We start from the raw sequence: 12,797 nt of genomic DNA, 5'->3' as shown, positions 1-12,797 counted from the left end.
CACAAATACAAGAGTTGTCTTTCAGACCTTTCTTCCACTACCTTTTGCTATCTCAAAGCTCAGTTGAAAAATGTGGAAACATGGAATACATAGTTCACCTACCAAATCTTCTACTATGTTCATGCCAAATCTTCTACTATGGTCAGAACACACTGAAACAGCAGTAAAATAAATTGGAGGAAAAAAAAAAAAAAAGACAAAAGTAAGCATGTCTGCATGTTGCTGTATCAACTAGCATTGTTAGGAGCTTCTCAGTCTTAACAGCCCCACACAACACAATACAAAGCAGGCTCTGAAAGAAGGGCAATTCCCCCTGCAAATATTTAGGTTAGCAACTGCAAAGTAATCCAGGCACAGCACTATTCATAAGAACAATTCATCACCAGGTCATACAAGGCAATTAGGCCTGGACACTAGAGGCAGAGGGGAGCAGATTAACAACCACCAAGATGTTTTAAGTGATCCTGGTTTATTTTTAACAATATTTTAAAGCCTCTGAGAAGATTAATTCCTCAGCCCAAGCCTCAGCATTCCCTTGCTGCTGCCAAGGTAAAATGATGTACTAATTGAGTTCTCAGCACAAGAATTTTCTTTTTAAGACTTGGGAGTGACTGTTTTGATGCTGCTAATGTCAGTGCACAAAAAACACCACTTTCCTCCACCCTAAAAGTTTGATTTCTTTGCAACAAGATGAAAAGGTTCCTACAATTTTCTCTCTTCCTTATTCTCTTTTTCATGCCCTCATGCAGAAAAGACACAGTAGATTACATCCATAAAAGCAAAACCTGCTAATGTGTGTTCTTCGATCATGAGACCCTGTTTCATAGGGAAGACTGTAAAACCTTCAACAAGTACATTATATACAAATACAGTGTTAACGGGACAAATGAGTCAGTTTCTTACACTGAAGATAAAATGCAGCCAACAGAATAAAATACAATAAATATATCTATTGTGAAACATAGCAGATAAGATGTCAATAAAAAGGTACCTGGAAATAAATAGTGAAATATCCAGTACAAAATCTTTAGCCATATTTCTGAATCTTGTTCTGAAGAGGAAATTATTAGGAAGAACCTGCTGTCCAATTAAACTGGACAAAAGGCCATCTAATTATCCGAGTGGTTTAAGAAGGAACAAGAAACAAGATGAACACAGAAAATTTTCCCTTTATTTTACTTTCCCATTTTCTGGGAGTCTACAATTTACAGTCTTCCTAAATCACAGGCTATATTCAGAATATACTTTTTTCTAATCCTCTTAGGGCAGTTTTCCACAAATTTTTCTGCTTCCTCTCAAATTAATGTTTGCATTAATTCTTTGGATTCTATCTCTTAGGGCAGTTTTCCACAAATTTTTCTGCTTCCTCTCTGTTTGCATTAATTCTTTGAATTCTACATCCTCATATTTCACTGAATTTCCCATAATTATTTCCCATAGTTAACTGGCACCCCAAGTGAAATACATTCCTTTGGTTTGATTTTAATCTCCTGCCCAGATGATGCCATGTCTATCTGAAAACCTAGCTGCACCAGAGTGCTGAGAGCTAGGTGCCTCCAGCCTCTCAAATATGGATGTTGAACAAACATGAAGGATGGATTGCCAGGAGAAAATGAGAAAAGGGAGAACAGCTGGTAAGAAAACATATAGGCAGACATGCAAGTTAGTTTTCTGGACTATTGCCTAAATATTTAAATGGTGGTCATACTTGCTTCTTGTACCATTAGGAGGGGATTTCTGGTTTTTAAAATCTCAGTGACTGTAATACATAAATGATAAATAAATAATTAATTCCTTAGAAGCATGATGTTGTCAATCTTTTATTTTCTAGCTTCTCTACATGCTTCTTGTATTTTATGCCACTATTCAGGTTTTTAAGTCACATATTTAACTCTGTTTTCTTGCAAGCTGAAAAGTCAAAGCCCTACTGATGAATACCACCAGTTCCCCAAAATTCACTTGTTCTCTCTCAGCAGCCAGTGCACCAGGAAGTATAAATTCCATATTAACCTTTTCTCCAGTGTGTTCCACAAGTGTGTGACAGTGAGGTATTTAGCAAACTTGGCTATTTTCTTCCTGGATAGCTAAGCTGTTCCATCAGCAACATAAAAATGTTTAAACAACAGAGCAACAAACCTTGCAGTGTGCCAAGTTCATTGTTGGGAGGTTACTTTTAATTACAAGGTCCTGATTAACACACTGGAACAAGGCAGTAGCTTACTTCAAACAGTTCCAAATCATTGTACATAAAAATGCTGACTCTTGTCATAAGCAAGGACAAATGACAAAAACAAAAGAAAACTGTTTTGGCTCTGAGTGAATTCCAAGTTCCATGACAGAACTTTGCAGAAACCCAGTAATCTATAAAAGCCAGCTTTCAAACATGAATTTTGTAGTACCATAAACAGCCAAACTGCTCCCATTAGTAGCCCAAATCCTAAAACTGATGGTATAATTCAGAAACTTATTTTTAAACAAGGTTTCTGTACAGGATTTTCCTTTTTAAATCTTGCATTGATTATTTTTAGTTGGTGCAACCTAGCATAGCTTACTCCTCTTTTTCCTCCTCCTCCTTATGATTATCATTACCATTATTATTTAAATCCAGTTTATTTAGTCTGTTAACTGACTGAAGCATTTTACTCACACATTCTGCCCAGAGGCAGCATTATCTGTTTCTTAGAAAAAGCATTCTGGTTGTAATTCAGTCTCTGCAATTGTATTAATGCAGGGACAGATCCTGGCTTTATTTGAAGCTCTTAGCTGCAGTTCTTCCACATGGAAGCAAAATATGAAATTACCATAATTAGGACCTAGTTGAAAATGCAAGAGAATAAGGAAGTACACTCCTCATCATAGCAATGTTAAGCATGGTAAAAATGAATCCAGAAGCTTTTGTAGAGAAGTTTCCTTCCTTAGAAAGAAGAAAACAACTGACAAAATGTGGGCTAAGCTGAGCAGCTTCTGCACTGCTGCCTCAAGAGGGTACCTGGGTGAGTTGCTGAACATCTGAACTTTGAACATTACAACAGACTCTTACTTTCTATTGCCACACGTGCATGAAAGCCTCCTTTATTTTCTCATCCCAGGAAACGGAAGCCATATGAAAGAGAACACCTTCAGAATACGTGAGCAGTACTGGCAAGTTTAATCTAGAGCCATAGAATACAAATAAAATAGAAATCACTGGGATGATTAATTTGTGAAAATCTCTACTCCTTAATTTAATCAGAAAACAAATTACAAATGTGACCAAGATAAATGATCAATTACTTATTAAAGCTAACAGGGTGCAGCTGATAGGGCCTAGTAGATAAGTCAAAGTCAATTTTAGCTGGAGTTCAATGGGCAAGTCCAATAGGATGGTTTGGGTGAATGAAGACATGAGTTGGCTTTAAATAAGACAGGTGGTTCTTCCACACCAATTAACTCTTACTTCATGCTACCTGTGCAGTGGGAAGTTGGCCTCCCAATAGCAATGCTGGTAGCCAGGAGCGTATGTAAGGTAAGCCCTCTGTTGGAAAGCCAGGTTACAGTGTAGTTAAACTGCTCTTGAATTTGTTTAACGAAATTAACCAAATCCAATGTGTTTTCAGAGACCACAAAGCATTTCCATAACACAAAATAAAAATATGAAAAAAATTTACAGAAATGCCTAATATGGCATTCTGACTGTGTCACAAAAACACCAGGTGAGATCAATGAGCCTTGCCTTGAAGCCAAGCAATGGTCCCACAGACTGCACTGTAACTGCAGGTCAGGCACTTTCCAGCTGAGTCAGGTAGAGAGGACAGACGTGACACAGAGACAAACGTCTCAGACATAAGTGATACTGTCCAAGTGTTAATCTCTCTCGCCTCCCCCTGCTCCAAGCCAACACACAGCTTGAAGGAAGTTGTGTGTATTAGCAGGGATTGAATTTGCTCCTGGTTGGACCCAGGATAAATGAGCTGCTGACACAGTAGATACCAGCCTTTCTCTGCAGTTCTTCTGTGCTCAGTACCCCTCAGCTCTCCTGCTGAACCTCAGGCTCAATGGAACTGTTAGATCAAAGAACTAATTAAACTGAGCTCTTCATTACTGTTGTACCCATTTACGGTCAACCTACTTAAGACTCAAAATATTCTCACAAAACATGCACAAAATTTAGTCAAGTTCAAAATCAAAAGTTGCTATGGAACATGTGGTGAGAGCAGTACTGAGAAAATTGACTGTTTCAAGGATTAAGTGTCCCAAACAGAGATCTTAGAACAAAGATGGATTTTGAAAAAAATTCTGGTGCTTTTCATTAGCAAGAGGCATAACATTCTTCTTCTCTTCCATTTCGCCTCCAGGAAGACAAAGAAGGGAAAGAGACAGAGGAATATTAAATGATGTAATACCTCAAGACATATAATTCGTCTTAATGATATAGATGCTTTCTTTGTTAACTGGGCACTCTGTGCCAACAATGTAAGTACGTAGAGATTTAGGAGGCTCTGCCTGTTCAACAGATGGCTGCTGAAATTTGCAATGCACTTGGAGCTCAATTAAAACTGTGTGACAAGTAACTCTTCTTATCACAATAATGTTTATTATAATCTGTTGTCATGGCTTCAAGTAATGACACTTTGAGTAGCAAAAGTAAGCCATGTTTTGTGTTCCTATTGAATCACCATTGTATTTGGCTAACACGAATTGGGGGTTCAGACCCATAAACAATTTTCCTTCTGTTTAAAATAATCCAGCTAATACAAGTGGAACAACTTCTCCAGAACTGCATACCTTCATGCAATGTTAATACTTCAAGAACAACATCAAAATCAAAATCTCAAAAGACCAAATAATACATAGGACTGTCTCTCTCCCAGAACAGAACACTAACCAAAATAAGGCATTTTATGTGCATTAGCAAGGACAGTTAAATACAGACTGATAACCATGTGACTACAGAACAGAAAATGTTATGCTTGTATTTGTAAAGGAGGAGGTTTGCCTCAGAAATTAACTGACTCTTTAGTCTGAATCTGAACTTCATAAGATTTTACAGTCAAATCTGAAGGCAGGATCGGCTGAGATGTGGGGAGCTCTGTTCCAAGTGAAGAGGAATCATGGACCATAAAGAAATTGAAAACAGTAGAGAGGAGTAGTAGCTGTGCACAGTGAAAAGAAGATGGTTAGGCAATTTCAGGGATCAGTCAGGGAACCAGGAAGAGGAAAAAGTGATGTGATGGTCCTTATGAATGTGGCAGTCAGGGCAAACACCGAGGCCCAAAGAGATCACTCACTGAGCCTGCAATTAAGGCCTTTGCCTCCACAGGGATACAGGGCTGTCAATGACCCCTTCTCCCTGTCCTGAAGTTTAACAGGTCTGTTCTGTATGGAGCTACAGACCAGGGAGCAGTGACAGAAAACACAGCTATTGCAGAGTAACATGTTTTTATAGAGAGATAAACCTTGTACAGATAATGAATTCTGCATCATTTTTGTTTTAGGGGGAGAGCAAAAAGTATTTGGGTTTTTTTCTTATGGCTTCTTTTCAGAAGGTCAGTATGGCTCAGTTGATGGCCCAAAGAATCAATTTGGCTTGCTTTTTTCCCCAAAATTCATAGGCAAAGCATACAAAAACAGCTGCAAAGCTCTTCCAGTCTCTGCCTCACCCAGCAAAGAGCCCTTCAAATGGGCAGTCTTAAAGCCTGAGATCCAAAGTCATACCTCTCCTCATGCACATAGGGTTTAACATGTAGGAGCTATTTAAACTCTTCCAGGAAGGTCAAAGGGAAGACTTAAAACCAATATAACATAATACCTTTCATGTTCTCATTACCTACCTACCACATCTGGTACTGGTGTTTTGTCATGAAGATCATACGTGTGTGTTTGTCCTTGTGTGTATACAGTAATCCAGCAGAGCATTCTTAGATTAATACAATGTAAGACCATGACATGAGCCAGGTTCACTCCCTGACTACATGCTTGTCTCAGCATTTCACAATTCTACAATATGCTAAGGAAGAGCAATTTCATACAGGGCAAAAAAATTATTTTCTTTTAATAAGTACTGCCAGCCACTAAATCTCTAAATAGAGAGGTAAACCTGTCACAACTGGAAATAAAATCTCTTCATCACCAGATTCAAACTTGTGTGATTTTTCTTTATGCTTCACTTTACTAATTGGTCAGTTGTGCCAGATAATTTGCTTAAGTCTAAAACAGATCAGAAAGCCTTAAAATAACATTTCAATGGTTAGGCTGTGAAATTTGAGTTGCTAGTTTTACATGGTGGGGATTTACATTGTCTTGATTAGTCTTTGAATATATTGGCTCATAAAACTAAAGGTCTCTCCATGAGCAAATGATCTGTCTGCTGCCCCAGCAGTACAAAATAGCCACTGATTTCCTTGAAGATGGGGTTGCTTTTGACAGTTGCAGAAAAGAGTCTTGAGCCTGCCCCCTACTAAATCAATTCATTACACAACTGCCATTCAAAAGCTGTCCACGCTTTACGAAGCATATGAGGATTGCTGCTGCTGCTGCTGCTCAGTACTGCCACAGGAGCTCAGCCACAGATGTAGTTCTCATCTGGTTGGGAAGCTGGTTAAAATCCTCTAATTAAAACCCTCCATGGCCTTATTCAAGTCCTTCTCACAGCCCTTGACCTTTTCCCCTCAGCTGGGACACATACAGGTATGGCAGTCTGCTATATCACAGCAGGCAGGAAAAGCATTATCGTGTCCAGCTCCTAGATTTTCCCATAAATACTTACGTCTTTCACACTTGCTATTGTGTTGAATAGACTACAGTGACACTATGTCATGAAATGTAAAACTTCTGGATCACCTATCCTTTTACATGGCTGTCATTTTCTTAAAAAAAAAAAAAAAAAGGAAAAAGTTCCAATATTTGGAATTATTAATTGGGCAAAGAATAGACAAAAATAGTGCATCTTCATTTGCTCATAAAAATTTTTGAAGCATCACAAACCACAAATACTTCTGATACAGTCACATTAAATGGTTCAGGGTTATCATAAATCATTTCCCTTTATCCCCTTCCCTTTAAGTATTGCATACAAAAAACATTAATGCAACTCATTAAGAGGCACCAACTTTTTTCTGAGTAACAGCCTTAGTTTATCAGAGCTGCTTCATAAATTCTTGGAAATGAGTTCTGCTTACGCACTTCTAGGACTCTGAAAACAGAATATGCAGAGAGAGGGCATCAAGGACTGGCAAGCCACTGTGTTCCTTTTGTGTTGGAATCTAAAGGACAGTTATATTTAGAAGACAAAAACTGCAGGAGAAACAGGGGCTGAAACAGATACAGTAAATAGACAATGTTATTTTCAAACCTCATGGGACATGTTGGTGTTCTGTGAGAGAAAAAACAAAAACTTGTAATTAAATATGTGATTCTCTGGGAAGATTTAGAGCCCCTCTGAGAACAGATGACATGTAATGCCACTATCAGGAATGACATTGCAAACTGGAAGAAAGGCAACAAATATCAATTAGCTACTCACAACCTGGACATATTTGATTGTTATTCATTCGAGATTTGCTTGCTGATTGTACTAATCAAGAAAAAGGAAAAAGCCTTTGGAAAGGATTTCTAATGTCTACAAGGAAATCCTCATTTCACTGAGAAGTGCATATTTGGTGCTCCATGTCTTCAGGAATTTTGCCCATCAATTTGTTTCACCTTAGGGCCTGAAAGAAGAGGGCAGGAAAAATTAAGTTGGTTTTACATTCCCTTATGAGCCTTACCTGCTCAAACAGTACCTTCTTGCATCCAGAAATGTAATCTAATTAGAAAAGGAGGAATGAGACCACTTGCCAAGGATTTCTACATACCCTCTGACTGAGCCTACCAGAGGCTGCAGCAAGCCAATGAGACCCTCAGCCATGCTGCTGCCATGCATGTGCACATCCTGCACACGGGATGTGGGGCATAGCCTATCATGTCTATGAGACAAAATCCCTGTCCATAGGCTCTTCTGAGAAGCACATGGCTCTCCTAGAGCTTCTCAGGATTCCTGTATCTCCAACAACGAATTTACTTCAGAGTGTGACAAACATCCACACCACACAGTGCAGTCACGACTTTATGTCTACCAGATCATTCTGCTGGAGAAACTGGCTGTTCATGGCATGGACAGGTGCACTGTTTACTGGGTAAAAGCTCTGAGGCCATAGTGTGGTGGTGAATGTACATCCATCTGGCAGGTGGTCAACAGTGGTGTTTCCAAGGGCTCATTGTTGGGCCAGCCCTGTTTAATATCTTCATTGGCCATATGGATAGCCAATAGCCTTGGCTATTGGATAGCCAAGGAATACTCAGGTTTGTCTTAGAAGAACTTTATACTCATTTCAGGCAGAATCAAAGAACTCAGTCCTGGAGCTCTTATCTATGATATTAGCTGCAGTGAGGCAGAGTGGAAGCCCACCAAGGTGAATGGGAATTCAGAGAGCTTTGAATGATATCCCGTAGGAGCAGAAGGTTGCAGAAGTGAGACTCAAAGCAGACCACTGGCCATTACAGTAAAGTCAGCCAGGCTCACTCTACTACTTATGTTGTTGTAGTGACATAACACACTGGTGTACATCTTTGCCAGACTGCAGGCTTCCATGTGATGATTTAGGGGCAGGAAACAGTTGGGGAAGGAAATGGCAGGAATGACTGCCATTCTGACTGCCCTGCCACACAGCATGGAGCAAGCACTGCATCTGGGGGGAATATAGGGTCTCACCCACTCCTTCCAATCCCCTTACACATCCCTACAATGTGAGTTGAAGAGCTTCAAGTTACTGCCATTATTCTACTATTAAGTTTTCACATGTATTCAAACCCCTACACAACACAAATTATTCTAATTTTAGGATTTAGCTTTATAACCATTTAGAAAACTTTAATTTGTCTCTCAATACACCTCAAGGCCCAAGCTCAGGGGCACACAGCTGTCAAAAATCTTCAAGAGGAAATGTAAAGGGGAAGGGAAGAAAAGCAGCCCTTCTGCTGTTAAGCTTTGTAAGGCAGGGGAATCACTGGGTACTTCTACAGCCACTTGCATGGAGTAAATATACTCAGAATTCTGCACACCATGCCTGGCAGCAAATCTAGAATCCCAGGCAGCTCTTTCTCCTTTACAGGACATCATTGTGGAACCTGTGCCATTCCATAGGAAACTAGTTGTAACAGGGTGCTCTCAGGTAAGGCTCGGGGAAAACAACTGTCCCCAAAGTGGTGACAAAGCTGGAAGGAGGTGGCACAGGCTGGCCAATGTGAGTGTGAAAGCAGCAGCAGGATCCAGGTAGAAGAGCAGGAGTGGACCTGGCTGGAGGACATGTGAAAGCGATGAGGAAGGACCATCACATCCTGAGCGGCTGAGGAGAGCAAGGGGTGGGGAGGAGAGATCTGCGAAGATGATAGAGGGACCTCCAAGTGGTGACCTGGAGAGGCAAGAGAAGGAGCTATTTCTTCCCAAATGATTCTTGTCTCTTGGCAATGAAGGAAAACTTAGGAAAATATGCAGATTAGAGCAAAGGAGTGAAGAGCTACAGTAACAAAGAGCTACAGTAATGTGAAAAGGCTGGTAGAAAAAAGAAAATTTCACTGGAACAGGTTATCACTTTTTTTTTTTTTTTTTTTTTTTTTTTTTTTTAAGAGTGAAAAAAACCAAAGCAGCCCCAGACACTTTTAGCTCACAGGAGCAGCCAGCACATATCCAGCTCACCTGAGGTCTGTGGCCTCGGCAGCATTGTGAGTGTTTTATTTTCACTGACATAAACCATTCATGAACCATTTCTCCAATGCATTAAGCATAAACAAGCTTTCATTTCGCACAGGTATTTCTTCCTGCCACTGTGATTTCATCTCCTAAACCAAATATTTTTATGCATGGAACCACCAAAAGAAAACAAGTCTGAGACTTCCCACTAATTACTGCTTTTCCCAGGAGTTCTCCTGCAGTGTCTGGAGCCAGGGTCTCCTGCCACACGTTTTATTTTGTGGAGTCTTTCTATTTTATGACTTTTGAAGCAACTGGTGGTGTTTATTGATCTTTCCACACAGCTGTTCTTTTCCTACAGGAGCACTGAGATGGTTATTCTTTGGTCTGATACATGAGGCCCCATTTTCTGTTTCAGGGAGTTGAGGAGGCAGAAGCTTTTTAAGACTCTGAGTTTGTGGGTGTAAAGAAAACAGAAAATGCTACACACTGGCTTCACTTTCACAGTAAAAAATGTGCTTGTGTGATGAATTTCAAAATCCCGTGAGCTAACTATCCAAATGAGACTAGATGTGATAGATAAGGATGAGGTGGGGGGATTGCCAGAGATCTGTGCTGGAAAAGGAGGTAAAAGCCATGGATAGCTCTACAGGAGAAGGACGGTGGAGGATCTGCACGAAACAACTCCAGCTCCACATGTGCAGCTTCCAGCACATCTCCTCATGTCCCAGACAACACTTGAATCCCCCTCAGCAACTTCTACTATTCCTCAGGCATCCTAACTAATTTCTAATATTGACTGATCAAACATGATCAGTACACATACACAGACCTGACGCATGCAATAACAAAAACCACAAGCGCTCACGACCCCCAAATAACCCCAAACTGTGGATAGCATCACTCGAGCGTGGTGGATTGCCTTTCAGACTCCTGCGCGGGCCGCAGCCCCAGGGGACGCCAGAGCCGCACAGCCCCGCGGCTGCGGCCGAGGCTCTCCCGCGAGGGGCGGCCCTGGCAGCCCGCAGAGCCCCCGCTCCCCCTGGGTGTCCCCAGAGCCGTCCCGGGACACGGCAGCTCCGAGGGGTGCGCCTGGCAGCCCGCAGAGCCCCCGCTCCCCCTGGGTGTCCCCCGAGCCCTCTCAGGCAGTGGCGGTCACGCTCGGAGCACCGGGATGCTGGTGGGCGCTCCTAACTTGACGAGGGAGCGGGTAAAGAGCACGAAAGGAAACTCGTGAGAGAAAATACCTGCCTTGCCGCTCTGCCGACTCCTCAGAAAGCGCAGCAGACGCTTGCATGCGCAAAGCTTTCCCAAAAATCACCTAAGGATCTCCGCTCAGCAGGAAGAAAAGCAGGGGCGCTCTCGTCCTCCCCGAACCGCCCCTGCGAGCAGCCGGCTTTCCCTCCGTGAGGATTCCCAGCCCTCCAAGCGCCCGGGGGTGCCCGAAGGCGCCGCCGCCCCCGGAGCCGTTCCCCTGCCTGCTCCGCTCGGGGGGAGGAACAGCTCGGGGGTGTCAGCACAACACGCTCCATAAATTCTCCCCTAGTCTTCTGCAGACCTAAGTCCTTGAGAAAAATGCCTAAATCGCGGAGTTTGTTGACATAGTAACCACATTTAAGTTTTTGTCCCCTTCAGAAGCTCTCTGCATAAAACAATTCATTATGTAAAAGATTTATCCAACGTGCAGCCGGCTGGTTTGTGTGGTTTTATTTGCCCGAGGAAGAAATAAAGATAGGAGGTTTATACACTAGGTTTCCCACCCAGACCAAGGGGTTGCTTCATTGCAGCGGATAACATTAAGGTCTTCCACGAGTCTTTGAAGGAAATGTAACACCAAGTAAAAGAGGAAAAAAAAAATATTCAGAGAAACAGCCCATTTCCAATACCTAAGTGAAGTAAAATTTTAGGAACTTTTCAGGAGGTCACAAAATGTTTTGTATTTTCCCTCTAACTTATTCACATATGTTTATCCGATTTCTCCAAAGATGGTTAAAACATTTTAAAAGTTCCCAACTAAATTTGTAAATCTACAGCAGATACTGTGAGAAAGAGCAGAGGGTCAGAAACAAGTAAAGCCTGTGGAAGACTTTGCTTTCCCAATTCTATGGAGATGAGCCCTATGGAGATGAGCTCTTTAGTCTCCGGGCAGTGAAGAGAAGAAAGATAAAAGAGAATTGTGCTGCAGGGATCACGTGGGGTTTAATGGGTTTTAATGCATCCCCTCATCCAAACCGCTGCCACCCTACACAGACCTGCATGCAGATTTCTAGCCCTTTTACTGGTAATTTAGGCTATGGGAGCAGCCTGGCAGGCTTGTGCAAACCATGCTACCCTGCAGGGCTTTTTTGACCCCAGTTGCAAAAGGATGGGGGTGGGGGGTAAAATAACAAAACCCGAACCTTGGTATTTCGAGTTGAAAAGAGTCTTACAAGCAACGTTTCAGTGTTTTAATTCAATGTTGCCTTAAAACTACTTGATTTACAAATATCTTTCAGGGTCTAATTGTGCATTATTTACTACAGACAACTTTCTCTCTGATCAGGGTTAAATGTGTGATAAAGCTCGGAAGCAGCAGAGCGCATAGAGTGAGAGATCTAGCATTTTCCTCCAGCCTTGAAATTCATTACAATTGACCATAACCTTCCCCTCAACACCCAGGCAGCTTCATTTTCTTCACATCATGCTGATTCTCTTCTTCCCCCCTCCCCTCCAAAAACAAAACAAAACAAACAAAATATAAACAAAATGAAACAAAAAAATCAGGTAAGTTCTTAATCCACATCTTTTTACTGGGCTATAGCTGAGAATCATTTCCAGAGCTGTCATTTAAATGAGAAAAGAGAAGAGAGAAAGAAAGGAGAAGCTTAAATGTGCATTCACAGCTTTGGAAGTCACCCTTGGATGACGTTTCATTACACTTTTTAAGGATAGATTCTCAAATATAGTCCCAGCATCAGGACATATTTCTCAAATTATCACCAGCTCATATCCTGATCCCATACCAACTATATAGGTGCTATTTTAAATGTTTTATATGTATTAAGAAACTGGTAGGTATTTTGAAGTTTGTAAAGCTCTGTTGTAAAGCTCT

General features: G+C 41.4%; 1 protein-coding gene across 1 annotated transcript in view; it reads right to left on the bottom strand.

Moving 5' to 3' along the window:
* SPATA13 (spermatogenesis associated 13) overlaps positions 1-11,038 on the bottom strand; it is a 73,495-nt gene extending 62,457 nt beyond the window's left edge. Inside the window, exon 1 of the mRNA XM_041487399.1 lies at positions 10,954-11,038. The gene's annotated coding sequence lies outside the window, so the exon portion shown is untranslated. The remainder of the gene's footprint in view (positions 1-10,953) is intronic.
* Between the last annotated feature and the right edge of the window lie 1,759 nt (positions 11,039-12,797).

Source organism: Pyrgilauda ruficollis, unplaced genomic scaffold (genome assembly GCF_017590135.1).
Source record: "Pyrgilauda ruficollis isolate IOZ18807 unplaced genomic scaffold, ASM1759013v1 scaffold8, whole genome shotgun sequence".
NCBI lineage: Eukaryota > Metazoa > Chordata > Aves > Passeriformes > Passeridae > Pyrgilauda > Pyrgilauda ruficollis.
Note: the sequence above shows the minus strand (reverse complement) of the source record. Positions and strands in the feature narration are given on the sequence as shown.